The sequence below is a fragment of the Carlito syrichta genome, unplaced genomic scaffold, assembly GCF_000164805.1.
Source record: "Carlito syrichta isolate Samal-C Ts95f unplaced genomic scaffold, Tarsius_syrichta-2.0.1 Scaffold314258, whole genome shotgun sequence".
Lineage (NCBI taxonomy): Eukaryota > Metazoa > Chordata > Mammalia > Primates > Tarsiidae > Carlito > Carlito syrichta.
The window spans coordinates 877944-891220 of record NW_007258354.1 but is presented as its reverse complement, the minus strand read 5'-3'; the positions used below and the strand labels follow the sequence as shown (position 1 = coordinate 891220).

At 56.7% G+C, this 13277-nt stretch overlaps 1 long non-coding RNA gene across 1 annotated transcript in view; it reads left to right on the top strand.

Moving 5' to 3' along the window:
- Positions 1–10774: 10774 nt before the first annotated feature.
- The window catches only part of LOC103273815, a 36079-nt gene continuing 33576 nt past the window's right edge, over positions 10775–13277 (top strand). The window contains exon 1 of the long non-coding RNA XR_505216.2: positions 10775–10820. This is a non-coding gene — a long non-coding RNA (uncharacterized LOC103273815). The remainder of the gene's footprint in view (positions 10821–13277) is intronic.

Here is a 13277-nt window from a genome sequence, read left to right as displayed (position 1 = left end):
CAAAAAAAAAAAAAAAAAAAAAAAGGTTAATGATAGCAAAATAAAAATAAATAAAAACAAAACAAACAAACCTCCTCTGTTTCCCAGATGCCCCTAAAGCCACGCATGTCCATGTGACACCATCTGGCCAGTGAGCTACAAGCAGAAGTCCCCCGGCTGGGGTTCCTGGAAGAGTTCTTATTGTCATGACGAAAAGGGATGGACTCTCGGGCAGGAACCCTAGTCCCTTGTCCTTCTTACTCTTCCGGCCTAGAGTGTCTCCCTGTGACTGGAGAGGCAGCACGGCCAGGTTGGGAGAGCATGGGAGGAGGGATGGGTCCCTCAGCCAGGTGGGGAGTTTCTGTCCTATTTGAAATGTGGTGGGAGCCCTGGGGGAGTTTCAGGCCTGCGAATGACCTGATTGGATTTATGCTACAGAAACCGATTCGGACACTGAGCGGTTAGGAGTGGGTGGGGCCCGGCGGGAGGGTCCTCCTCACATTGGTCAGGCAGTGATGTGGTGGTGGTGGCAGCAGTGATAGAGGAACGTGGACTGCCTGGGACGTGTGTTGGGGACGGGCCATCGATGGCTGGGTGTGGGGGGTCAAGAGGATTTGGGCGGGGTGTAGTGGCTTGCGCCTGTCATCCCAGCACTTTGGATGCCTGAGCCCAGGGGTTCGAGACCAGCCTGAACAGCTTGGCGAGAGCATGCCTCTACAATAAATAAAAAAATTAGCCAAGTGTGGTGGTGTGTGCCTGTAGTTCCAGCTACTTGGAAGGCTGAAGTGGAAGGATTGCCTGAGCCCAGCAGGTCGAGGCTGCAGTGGACGTGAGCGTGCCCCTGTACTCCAGCCTAGGCAACAGAGGGAGACTTTTACTCAAAAATAAACAAACATGAAAAGATGTCAGTTATCTAGTTCATTAAAGGGGTGCTGTGGGGAAAAGTAAGAGTTGGGGCACTGGCCGTGCAGGGGCGAGGCAGGGGCGGGTCAGGATATTAATCAATCAACCATGAGCCCGCTCATCTCTCTAGGCAATGGCAGAGGCTGGAGCCCTGACACCCAGGGCCACTTTATTGCCCCTCACTCACTGCTTACACTCAGCCTGTTATGTAAGATAGAAACTAACTTCTAGGCCAGGCACGGTGGCTCACACCTGTCATCCCAGCACTTTGGGAAGTCGAGGCAAGAGAATTGCCTGAGTCCAGGGATTTGAGACTGGTCTGGGGAACGTGGCGAGAGCTTGTCTCTACAGTAAAATACAAACAAACAGCCAGGCTCAGTGGCTCAGCCTGTAATCCCGCGCCTTTGGGAGGCTGAGGTGAGTGGATTGCCTGAGCCCGCGGGTTCGAGACCCGCCTGGGCAGCGAGACCTCATCTCAACAATAAATCAAAAAATCAGCCGGGCGTGGTAGCACATGCCTAAAATTCCAGCTACTCGGAAGGCTGAGGAGGAAGGATCACCGGAGCCCAGCAGGTCGAGGCTGCGATGGCCGGGAGCGGCCACTGCACTCCAGTCTGGGCGACAGAGTGAGACTCCAACTCAAACAAACAAACAAAGAAACATAAAAAATGAGTTGGGTGTGGTGGCATGGTGGTGCGCACCTGTGATTCCAGCTACTTGGAAGGCTGAGGTGGAAGAATCGCCTGAGCCCTGAAGGTCAGAGGTGACCTGCCACTGCACTCCAGCCTGGGTGACAGTGAGATTCTGACTCAAAGAGAGAGAAAGAGAGAGAGAGAGAGAGAGAGAGAGATCTGGGGCTGACCCTGGGATGGTGCACTTAAGCAGTGGCAATACTGACAGAAGTGGAAAGACTGGAGTGGGGGGAAGGAGGAGGAGCAGATTTGCAGGGAAATCCGTTTGGTTTCGGCTGTAAGCATTGACTTTGAGATGGCTCCTAGTCCTTCTTCTGCACACATCAGGCCTGTGGTTGAGTACATGAGCCGGGAGTTCTGAGGGAAGGCCAGGTGCCGAGATGGAGGTGTGGAATCCACGGCAGAGAGCTGGTACTTGGTGGGATTGGACGGGATGAGGTGATCTTGGGACGGTTGGGAGATAAGAAGAGAAAGGGCTGAGCCTGGAGACAACCCTAGGCACAGAGGTGGCAGAGTCGACCAAACAGCCTGAGAGGGAGCAGACAGGAGTTGTAGGAAGCCCTGTAGAGGGGGCAGTGGAGGTTGATGGCAGGAAGCACTTCCGGAAGTGAAGAGAGTCCTATGTCAATCACAGCTGAGAGGTCAAGTGAAAGGAAGAGAAAGGAGGCTGTTGACTGGACACATAGAGGTCAGTGGTGACCTGACCAAGGCTGAATCAGTGAAGCCATGGGGACCGCATGTCCACTGAGAGAGTGGAGGCAGGAGCTGCGGACAATTCTTGAAACATGTGGAATGAAGAAGGGGCGCAGGAAGCTGGGATGGAAGCTGGAGAGATGACGGAGCCCAGTGGATTGTTTTCTCAACACTGGAGACCTGGAGCATCCTGCCGTGGATGACCTGGTAGAGAGGGAGACGGTGATGGGCAGAAAGGGAGGGTACCTCTGGCTCAGGAGGCAGAATGGGGATCCAAGCGCCATGGGGAGGGAGTGGCCTTGGGCAGAGCAGGGACCTTGGTCCACAGGAGCTGGAGGGAGCCGTTAGTTTTCATGATGGAAAGGTGATCTTTCTGGCTAGTGTGATTTTCCGGACAAAGCAGGAGGCAAGCAAGTCTGGGGGTGGTAAGGAGTATGTGGAGAGGAAAGGGGGGAAGCGGGTGCTCTGGAGGATGGGAGCATGCACCACCAGACTGTCCTAGTGCCCCAGACCAACACCAGTGCTCGTCTGAGAGTTGAGGCTGTGGATTTAGAGGAAGCCACCCCTCCTTTTCTCCAGCTACGTTTTTCGGTGTGAGTGCAGCACTGAGGAGGGGGGTCTTTGGATTTAACCCAGGCTGGGCACGGCCTTTCAGTAGGAGGAAGGGAGGGGGAGAAAGGAGAATGAGAGGTGGAAGTGGGGACCGTGCAGGGTGGGGTGGAGGCGATGGACCATGGTGGGGCAGGGCTGCAGGGCTCACAAGTGGAGGGATTGCTGGTCACCCAGAAGGACGGCAGGCAGAAGGTGGTCCTTGGGGGGATGCTTTATGTGGATGGAGGGGTGTAGATAGTGTGGTTTCCATGACAGTGAGGCCAAGGGCGTGGTACCCGTGGGAGCAGATGGGCAGGAGGCCACACCAGGCTAGAGTCAACCACGTAGAGGAGCACAGAGACCCCAGGGTGGGGTGATCCTCCATGGAGACGTTGAAGTCACCAGCAGTGATGGCGGGATGTGGGTGAGGAGGAAGGCAGAGGACAAGTGTGATGCAGGTTGGGCGTGACCTGGGGGCAGGAGTGAGCGGCAAAGTCTGTTGACAGGGGATTCAGAGGAGCTGGTGCTTGGGAAGGGCGAGGGAGGAGTGTTTAGGGAGCTGCATCTGGGGTATGTGGGGATGGGAGAGAAGTCTGGGGAGGTGGTGGGTTGGGGGCAGCCAGGTGGCAGTTAGGGCAAGGGTTCAGAAAAGACGAGGAGGCTGGGCACGGTGGCTCACATCTGCAATCCCAGCACTTTGGGAAGACAAAGGCGGGAGAGTCTTTGGAGGACAGGTGTTCGAGACCAGCCTGGGCAACAGAGTGAAACTCAGTTTCTACAAAACAAAAACAAGAAGAGAAAAAGCCAGGTGTGGTGGTGAACACCTTGTGTTCCCAGGTCCTAAGGAGGCCCAGGCAGAAAGATTGCTTGAGCGCGGGAGGTTGAGGCAGCAGTGAGCTATAATCGCACCACTGCACTTCAGTCTGGGCAACAGAGCAAGGCTCCCTCCCCCTCTCTCCCCTAAAAAAGGAAAAAAGAAAAGAAAAGACATTGAGGCTGTGGGGATGCTTGTGATGGCAGGGTCTGAACTCTCGGCACTGAGGTTGGAGGCTGTGGCTTCTGTGGGAGGCCCAGACCCCATCCTGTGGGGGAGTACAACCAACCACACATCTCTGTAACTCCTGGTTCCTTGGCAGGAGAATGGGATCACGGTCACGTGTGTGTGGGTGGTGGGACGCTACCGGGTGAGGGGTGGGTGGAGAGCCCAGCCAGGCGGAGGCAGCAGTTGGCAGTGGGTTGTTGATGACTCCACTGGCCGTGGGGTCCCGCCCCCCGCGCTGTCCAAGTTCCTCAGGTAAGAGAGGAAATGCATTTCGAGGGCAATTGAGCACTGGCTACTGTGCTGGGGCTTGGCAGGCGTCATGGCACAGGTGTGTGGGTAATTGTGATACAGGGGAGAGGCCTGCAACTGCCAGCCCCGGCCGGCCTTCGTGGGAAGGTGCGGAGGGGGGCTGGCAGAGGTGAGACAGGTGAGCTCACCTTGCAATGGGAAGAACCCTCAGGGCAGAAGCCCTGGGTGAGAATATTTGCATTTGTATTTTGATTTAATTTAATTTTTATAGAGATGAGGTCTTGCTTTGTTGCCCAGGCTGGTCTCTCTCGAACTCCTGGCCTCAAGTGATCTTCCCACCTCAGCCTCCCAAAGTGTTGGGATTATAGGCATGAACCATAGTGCCCAGTCTGCGTTTCTTTACGTTGAATTAATCTGGACTCCGAGCGCCCAGGCCAGCAAGACGGGACATTTAGCCTCATGGTTCCCATGGAGATGCCCATTGGCTTGACCCTCACAGTCCCGCTTTGGGACCTCTGAGAACACCCCAGCCACCGTGGCCTGTCCATTTTGCAGAGGTGCTGGTGCAGACGCGGAGAGGCCTCCAGCAGCTGAGCTCTGAATGGTGGTCCTCTACCCAGCACTGCTGTGGGGAGCCAGATCTGTGGACAGGCAGTCGGGAAGGGGCAGGAGCTGAAGGCAGGGGAGGGCTTTGCGGATGGAGGAGGGAGTGGAGGCTTCCTGGAGGCAGCAGCTCCAAGCAGGACCCGGGAGGATGAGCTGGGGGAGGGAACAGGGTGGGCGAAGGTGGCAGCAGGAAGAGCCAGTGCATCGCCGGGACTGCGAGGAGTTGGCTGGGCCTGTTTTCAGGCTGCCTCATGAACGGTTCAACATGGCTGCTTTTGTTCATCTGGGTTGAGGTGACCTCCGGGCTGGTGTCGCCAGTTGCTGTCTTTAGACTTTCAGCCCGCTGACTGGAAGGGAGGAGAGTGGCCAGCTGGCTTGCCCGGGTGGTCTTAGTCTTCTCATCAGTCCCTGGAGCCGGTGCTCTCGGCTCTGTTGCGTAGATGGGGAAACCGAGGCTCAGCCGAGGGGGCTTAGGGTTCGATTCAGTCCCTCCCACAGTCCACAGGTCCACGGACAAAGCTGGAACGTATGTTGTACATGGCTTTTTTTCCCCTTCTGTTTTAGATTCAGGGGTGCGTGTGCAGGTTTGTTACATGAGTATATTGGGCGATGGTGAGGCTTGAGCTTCTGTGGAACCTGTCACCCCCAACAGTGAGTGTGATGCCGAGTGTGTGGCCCCCTCCCACTCCCACTTCAGGAGCCCCCGGTGTCCGCCGTTCCTTTCCTTTTGCCTGTGTATACCCTGGGCTTAGCTCCCACGTGTGTGTGAGAACATGCGGTCTGTGGTTTTCTGTTTCTGCCTTAACTCACTAGGGGTAATGGCCACCAGCTGTATCACATTGCTGCAAGGAACACGATTTTGCCCTTTTTTGCAGCTTTATAGTATTCCATGGTGCATATGTGCCACATTTTAAAAATCCTGTCCACTGTTGATGGGTACCTGGGTCACACCCACAAGCATCCGGGAGGGGAGGAGAAGGCTGTGATGGTTCCAGGGGCCCTCTTGGGGTCTGATGGCTACCTGTCCCTCTTTGGGGCTGTCTTGTGGGGCTGTGGAGCAGAGTCAGAAGCCCAGGTCAGGACTCTAGCTCTGCCCTCACCAGTGGGGCCACTCTGGATGCGTCCACTCCCGCTTTGCCTCTTGTGACCCTGTCTCTAGCACGAGGGTCAGGTGGGACAGTCTCCAAATTCCCTCAGCTCTATGAGTTGGGTTTCTGAGCTGCATTTTTTTTTTTAAGAGTTGGAGTTTTACTCTGTTGCCTAGGCTGGAGTGCAGTGGCACGATCATGGCCACCGCAGCCTCGACTTGCTGGGCTCAGGTGATCCTTCTGCTTCAGCCTCCTGAGTAACTGGGATTACAGGCGCACGCCCCCACCTGGTTAACTTTTTTTATTTTTTGTGGAGAAGAGGGCTTGCTATGTTGCCCAGGCTGGTCTCGAACTCTTGGTCTCAAGTGATCCTTCTGTGTCAGCTTGCCAAAGTGCCGGGATTGTAGGCGTGAGCATTTTTTCTTTCTTGCCTCCAGTCTGTGGGAGCTTGAGCACTTGGGTCACGCCCTCCTCCGACCCTCTCCAGCCACAGGTCAGATGCCCTGTGGGCCTCCTCTAGCCCAGATGTGTCAGGAGCTGAGACCTTGCACATATAGCCTCGTGCCAGGGGGAATTGTCTCAAATGGGCTCACCAGTGGGTCCCTGTCCCACTCCTTGCTGTTTTCCCACTGAAAACAGACATTGGCCACCTCACGTGATATCTATCCCCGGGACTCTGACGACAGCAGCTGCCACCGGCCGAGCCCGTGTGTTATTTTGCATCTCCCTGCCAGGGAGGGACTTGTTTCCCTCTTTCACTGACGAAAATCTGCAGCCCAGAAAGGTTCAGTGATGCGGCTAAGCTCTCACAACTTGGAAGTGGCAGAGCAGGGGTCAGAACCCCGAACTCTATGTCTCCAGAGCCTAGGCTGCTGCCACGTGATATGTCTGTGAGAGGCCTGTCCCTGGTGGGGTCCCAGGATGCAGAGACATCATGGGATTGACCCTGCCATGGGCAAGTGGGGCAGCTTTTCTCTCTAGAGGCAGGGGCAGGAGTCTGCAATCCCGGGCTAGACGCCTCCTGGGGCCACTACTCAGAAGGACAGTCACACCCGCAAGGTGGCCTCTCCATGGCGTTGGGTGGACGGGGGGCATCCCTCTCTAGCTAAGCGGGCAGGTATGGACTCCAGCCATCTCCAGGCAGCTATGGGCTGAGTAGTGGATGGTAATTAGCTAAATCACGACATTGCTCACGCCATGCATATGCAATGAGCAACCAGTGCCAGGCCACGCCACGTGGCTGCAGGCACCCCCGCTGCACCCCAGCCTGGAGAAGCCACCACCATGCTGCCTCCCTGCGTTATCTGGTACATCAAGTACTGCGACAATGAATATAGATTGACCTTATTATAGCAGCCGGCTGCCGTGCCAGGCGCAGCCAGGCATACTTTGCACAAATTAAAGGTGTCAGCATGTAATTTACGGTTCATGGCGAAAAGGGGCGGGGGGCGCGGAGGAGGCACCCAGGCAGGTAGAGGAAAGGTGGGCTGGCTGGGGGCTGGCGCCAGGGGCCTGCGCTAATGACAGGAGGTGCAGCGAGGTGTCATCTCTGTCCCGGCTTGCTCATTTTAGCTCTTTCCAGCTTGAGGGGGCGCCCTCCCCCCGACTCCCCCCACGCCCACCCTGCCTGCGTGCGCATGAGTGTATTTTCTAGCTAAATTACCGGTTTTACCTGAAGAGTGTGAGGTAGGTGTGCTAATTTACGGCCGACGCAGCCGTGGCGTGGGGAGCTGTCTGGGAGGCGTGTGATCCGACATCATTTTCCTAACACACGGGGAACAGCTTGACATACGAGCCAGGCCTGTGATTAAAGTTGTGGGCTCCCTCCCCCGCCTGCTCCCCGCTCCGGCACGGGGAACAGATTAAACTCTAAGTAATAGATCTCGGTTTTCTTGCCATCCCACTGATATACACAGTACACAGTTTGACACAAAGAGTAAGTTATACATCACAAACAACAGCCTCTGCTCTCTCCCGCCCAGAATTAATTTTCTGTTGGCAGCGCTTCCCTCTCCCCTGAGCCCGCGCCGCTGTCCAGCAGGGCTCCCGCCCCTTGAGATGCAGCAGGGGAGGACTGGAGAATGAACAGGGTTCAGGACAGACAGGTTAACCCCTGTGGCAAAGCGTGCGGAGGTGGAGGCCTGGAGAGTGGTGACTTCCGGGCGTCACCCCGTGTGTCTGTGGCAGAGCTGGGAATTGGGCCAGGCCCCTCCACCAGGCCCAGCGAGCAGAGGCTAGGGCATGACCAGGCTGCCCCAGGAGCTGGTCACTCTTGGTTTGCCCCGCCAAAATCTCTCTGCCCGGCTCTGGGCCCCAGGAGGGGACCCCCAGGGGCTGCTGCCTGGGTTGGGCCAGGGGAGGCACCAGAATGAGAGACTGGGGTGGAAGGAGCGAGGGGCTGGGCTGCTTCTCCCTGCGTCTCCCGCTGCGAGGCCGCCTCTGGGACTGGCCTTCTGTGGGCAGCCCCTCCCGGCTCCCACTCCTGCTGGGCTCTGGTCAGGCCGCCCTGCCTGTTGTTTCAGCACAGGAGCCTTCCCCCACCCCTGGGGTCCCTCAGCCCCGCCCACCTCTGTCGCCAGCCCCGCCCTCCTCCTCTCTTCAGTTGCATCCTGGGGGGGGTCTGTCTCCTCTGGGAACCTGCCTGTCACCGGAAGTCCCTGTTCTTCACTGAGTCCCAGCCCTCTGCCTGGGGCACCCCGCGGGTAGAAGGCGTCCCTCAGGAGCACCCCCCCACCTGTGGTGCTTTCCTGGCCCCTGACCTCCCTGTCCCCTATGGGTCTTGCGAAAAGTGCTCTCTCTGTTCCCGTCGTCCTTTCAGGGAGCCTCATGTGCAGCCTCGAGGGGCAGGGTCTGGTGAGGCCCAACCAAGAGATGTGCAAGGGTAGGCTCAGGAAGGCCAGGTCACCTCCCCAGGGTCGCCTGGCCTCAGGGGGCAGAGTCCCGTGGGACTGACTGGCTCCAGCACTGTGCAGCTATGCTGAATGCTAGGTTCATCTTGCTGAGTCACGTGGGGCAAGCACGCACATGCATGCACAACCCGACACACGTACTCGCACAGTCACCAATGACTAAACGCCTCTGGGAGCACTGGGGCTCGTGGGCAGGGAGGCAGGACAGAAGTGAGGAGGGTTGGAGGTGGCAGATAGGGCCGGTAAATCCCAGAGGACTTTTTGGAGGAGGTGAGTGGGTCATGAACATAAACTGGAATCCGAATGGGAGCATGGAGTCTGGAGCTTACCAAGCAGCCCTCAGTGGACTGAGCAGAATCACTTGGCTGGGTGCAGGTGAAGAGAGGGCTTTGACAGGCAGGGTCTCAGGCCTCCCCTTTGATATGGGATCGGGAGTCTCCAGCAGTGCAGCCCAATAGTCTGATTTGTTTTGCTTTAAGGCAATACTGACATGAGACCAGTTCTGGGAACCCTCTCCCATTTTATGGGGGAAGTATGAAAAGAAAGCACAGAGAGTTCGGGGGACTGATTGCTCAGGGCCTCCTGGCATCCAGTTCCACAGCCAGAGCTGGGCTCCAGGCCTCTTGGCTCCTGCACAGCGCTCCCTGGCTCTTCAGTGCTCCCTGGCTGTTTGACGTTCCCCCAACTCTTTGATGCTCCCTGACTGCTGGGTGCTCCCACAACTACTGAGTGCTCCCTGACTGACTGCTCAGTGCTCCCACAGCTGCTTGATGCTCCTGTGACTGCTCAGCGCTGCCCCGGCTGGATGATACTGCCCCAACTGCTCGGTGCTCCCCTGACTGCTAGGTGCTTCTGATTGCTCAATGCTCCCAATGGCTCCATGCTCCCTGAGTGCTTGAGGCTCCCCAACTGCTCGGTGCTCCCCGACTGCCTCGTGCTCCCCTGACTGCTCATTGGCCCCCGGGCTTCCCGGTGGTCAGGGTGGAAACGGCTTCCCTGAATGCGACCGCTCGGCTTCTCCCCAGCAGCCTCTGCCTGAATCCCAGAATGGCGAGGGAGGATGGGGGATGGGGGGGCAAAATGCGAAGGCGCTGGGAATAACATGACATTTAGAGTGTGACTCACTGGCACTTTCTGTTTTCCCTGTTCCCTCTCACCCTCCCCCCACCCGCCAGGCGCTCTCTGAGTGGCAGGAGCACCAGGCCTGTGCCTCCACGGGGAGCAGAACCAGCTGGGAGACCCCGCGTGGAGGACTTTGGGGGGCTCCGGGCCTCCAGCTGCCCCTCCGGCTGCATGACCTTGGGCCAGGCACTGCACCGCTCTGGGTCTCAGCGTGGAACTCCCACCAGCAGCCCTGTCCGTGCCCTCGGGCTGCCCCGTGGTAGGGGCCCCTGCAAGACCCACTGCATCCGGAACCCCCTTCTCCCTGCTGCCCTGGAATGCTACCATCTCTGTTCTGTCCTTTGGACCCGGAGTCACTGGAGCCCAGGACAGTGTGATGTGTGAGTGCTGAGGAAGAGGGGGCAGGCAGGGCTTACAGGGGGATAGGGGCAGCCCGGTAGCCGAGTGAGTGGCTGGCCCCCCCAGACTCCCCCTGCACGTTTCCTGACTCAGGAGAGAAGGATTTGGCTGGGGTTGGTTTCTGGCTCTGCATCCTGTGCAGGTGCAGGGCGGGCTGGCTGTGGTACCCTGGGTCCCCGGTGGCCTGTGCCCCTCAGGGGCAAAGGTCACCGGGCATTCCTCAAGTCGGCTGGGCAGCCCTCAGGCACCTGCTGAGTGAGTCAACCCTGTGTGTCTGTGTCCCCATGCCCTGATCACCCCACACACATGGGCCCTACTCCCAGTCGGCTGGCCCTCTTTGAAGAGCTTCATGGCACAGATCTCCAGCAGAATGAACGGTCTGTATTCGTTTCTTGCTTCCTCCTTATCCCCCCAGCTCTGCTGCAATGGAAAGTCCCAGGAGCTGAAACCCCGCATGTTCAGTCTCTGCTGGGATCCAGAGCCCTGCTGAGAGTGCCCCTAAACACCTTCTGAATGACTAGAAGCTGCCGCCACCCCGCTAGACTGGGTAAGTGATGGCAGAAGCGGAGGCATAGGAGGGTCACCCGGAGAGTTCTTCTGACTTTTCCCAAGGTGCTCATGACATCTAGCTCATCAGAGCCCCAGGAAATCTTCAGCCTCTGCCCCAGCATGGGTGAAGGCCAAGGTGACACACCTGGCTGGAGGGGCAGCAGCGGGAGCATGGCCCCTGTCCTGTTGGAATAGGCTTGTGGAATGAGGCAGAAAAGGGCACGTTTCCACTGGGACATGGAGCCTTGGGCCCACAGGTCCTGCAGGTCCCAAGACCCTCAAGGCAGAGCCCCTCCTACCTGCCACTGGGAAGGCTGAGGCCCAGGGAGGGGCCCTGGCCAGCCACAGTCCCACCACAAATTAGAAGTAGTCTTCAGGCTTCAGAAGCATCCATCTTTCATGTGCAGGCCAGTGGGCCGGCTGGGGTGGCGGAGCTTGCCAATCTCTGGGTGGTCCCAGTCAGTGAGGTCTCAGGTATGGATCTCAGAGAAGGTCGAGAGAGTAATGGACGGCTCCCTGGAGCCCCTTGTAGAAGCCTCTGGGGAGGGGTCAGTGCAAGGGAGGAGCTAAGATCAGGGGTCTCTAAACTCTTCAATTTCCACCTCATCATGGAGAAGAAACAATCAGATCACACAGTCACCAACATGTGGATGTTATTTGCTTATTTACTATGTACATTCAGATAGCATAATATGCTTCTTTTTTATATAATGATTTCTTAAAAAATACGTATGAGAATGTGCAAAAACAGAAATTTCAAGACAAAGTTTAAAGTGTGACATTTCTGCCATGTTCTTCTGTCTGTCAAGCATGGCTAGCCCAGGATGTCTGGTCCCCTCTGGAGAGCACTGAGAGGGGCATGTGTCTCCGAGCCCAGAAGACTTGTGTGTGAGCCCAGAACTTTCTTGCCATTACCTGGGTGGCTTTAGGCAGCTTCTGGTTCACAGTCTCTTTCTCTGTAAGATGGGATGATAATTCTTACTCTGCTGTGTGGCTTAAATGGGGTCATTCGTGACAGGTGTGAGGTGACCTGGGAGACCTAGTGTACAGTGACTCCGGTGACTATTGTCATGGCTGGTCCTGTCCTCTCTTGTTAAAATGAGTGGAACGCAGCTCCGGATGCCAGGGGCCCGCAGGCTTGTGTTATGAGCGACTCTGTCGTCACCAGAGATGCGGGGTCACAGAGAGCCTGAGCCTGTAACTGAGATGACGGTTTCCCTTGGCTGAATCCGCTGTCCCCAGCGGTGCCGCGATGGCCAGACCTGGAATCTGGCTGAGGGAAGGCGGGTTCCGAGTCCCCTGGGGTGGGGCTGAGAGGCCACTCAGATCTCAGCTTCCCTGGGCTCTTTTTATGGTAACTGAGGTGTCAGCTGGGGTTCACATACTGGTCACGGCTCGCAGTCCCCCCACTTTTAAGGCAAGTCCATGAATTATACAGCGCCCGAGCAGACGGTGCTGAGGAAGGCTGCCTCGCACGCAGCTTAATAAGGACACTCCAGCTATTCTTGGAAGCCATTTGCAAGTCAAAAATATGGTGCTTGGAGATCTGATGTCGACTTCAGATCCTGAAGATTTCGGCTGGGTCAGCAGTATTTTCTGTTAAATCCCATCAACAAAAAATAAAGAAATCAGGAGCGGGGGGTGGTGCATTATTTGGCTTTGTTTTTCATTTTAACCTCTTGGCGACAGCACCATGGTCACATGCGCCTACCGCCTCCCACCCCCTCATCCCCGCCCCATCCCCACTCCCCCTTCACATAATGTCGACACACATTCCCACGGACACGTGTGGCGTGGGTAGACATCCCCTGCTGTGGAATTCAAAAGTGCTCTTACCGTTATAATTCTGTGCTAGATAGTGAGAAGATGAAAGCGTTTCCATTTTCTTCACCAAGGTTTTGTATCACCCAGACCAGCTCTCTTCTATGATTTGTGTCCACGTGTTAGAAAACTCAGCTGAACTAGGTGCAGTGGCTCACACTTGTAATCCCAGCACTTTGAGAGGCCAAGGCGGGAGGATTGCTTGAGACCAGAAGTTCAAGACCAGTCCGGGCAACATAGTGAGATCCCCATTTCTACCCTCCCCCCCAAAATTAGGCTGGGCTCGGTGGCTCAGCCTATAATCCCAGCACTTTGGGAGGCCAAGGCGAGTGCATTGCCTGAGCCCGTGGGTTCGAGACCCTATCTTTACAATAAATAAAATTAGCTGGGCATGGTAGCACACACCTGTAGTTCTGGCTACTTGGAAGGCTGAGGTGGAAGGAGTGCTGGAGCCCAGCAGGTCGATGCTGGGGTCACCATGAGCGTGCCACTGCACTCCTGCCTGGGCTACGAAGTGATACTCCAACTCAAAAAAAAAAAAATTAACGAGGTTGGGTGGCACATGACTGCAGTACCAGTTACATGGGAGGCTGAGGTGGGAGAATCCCTTGAGCTCAGGAGTTTGAGGCTGCAG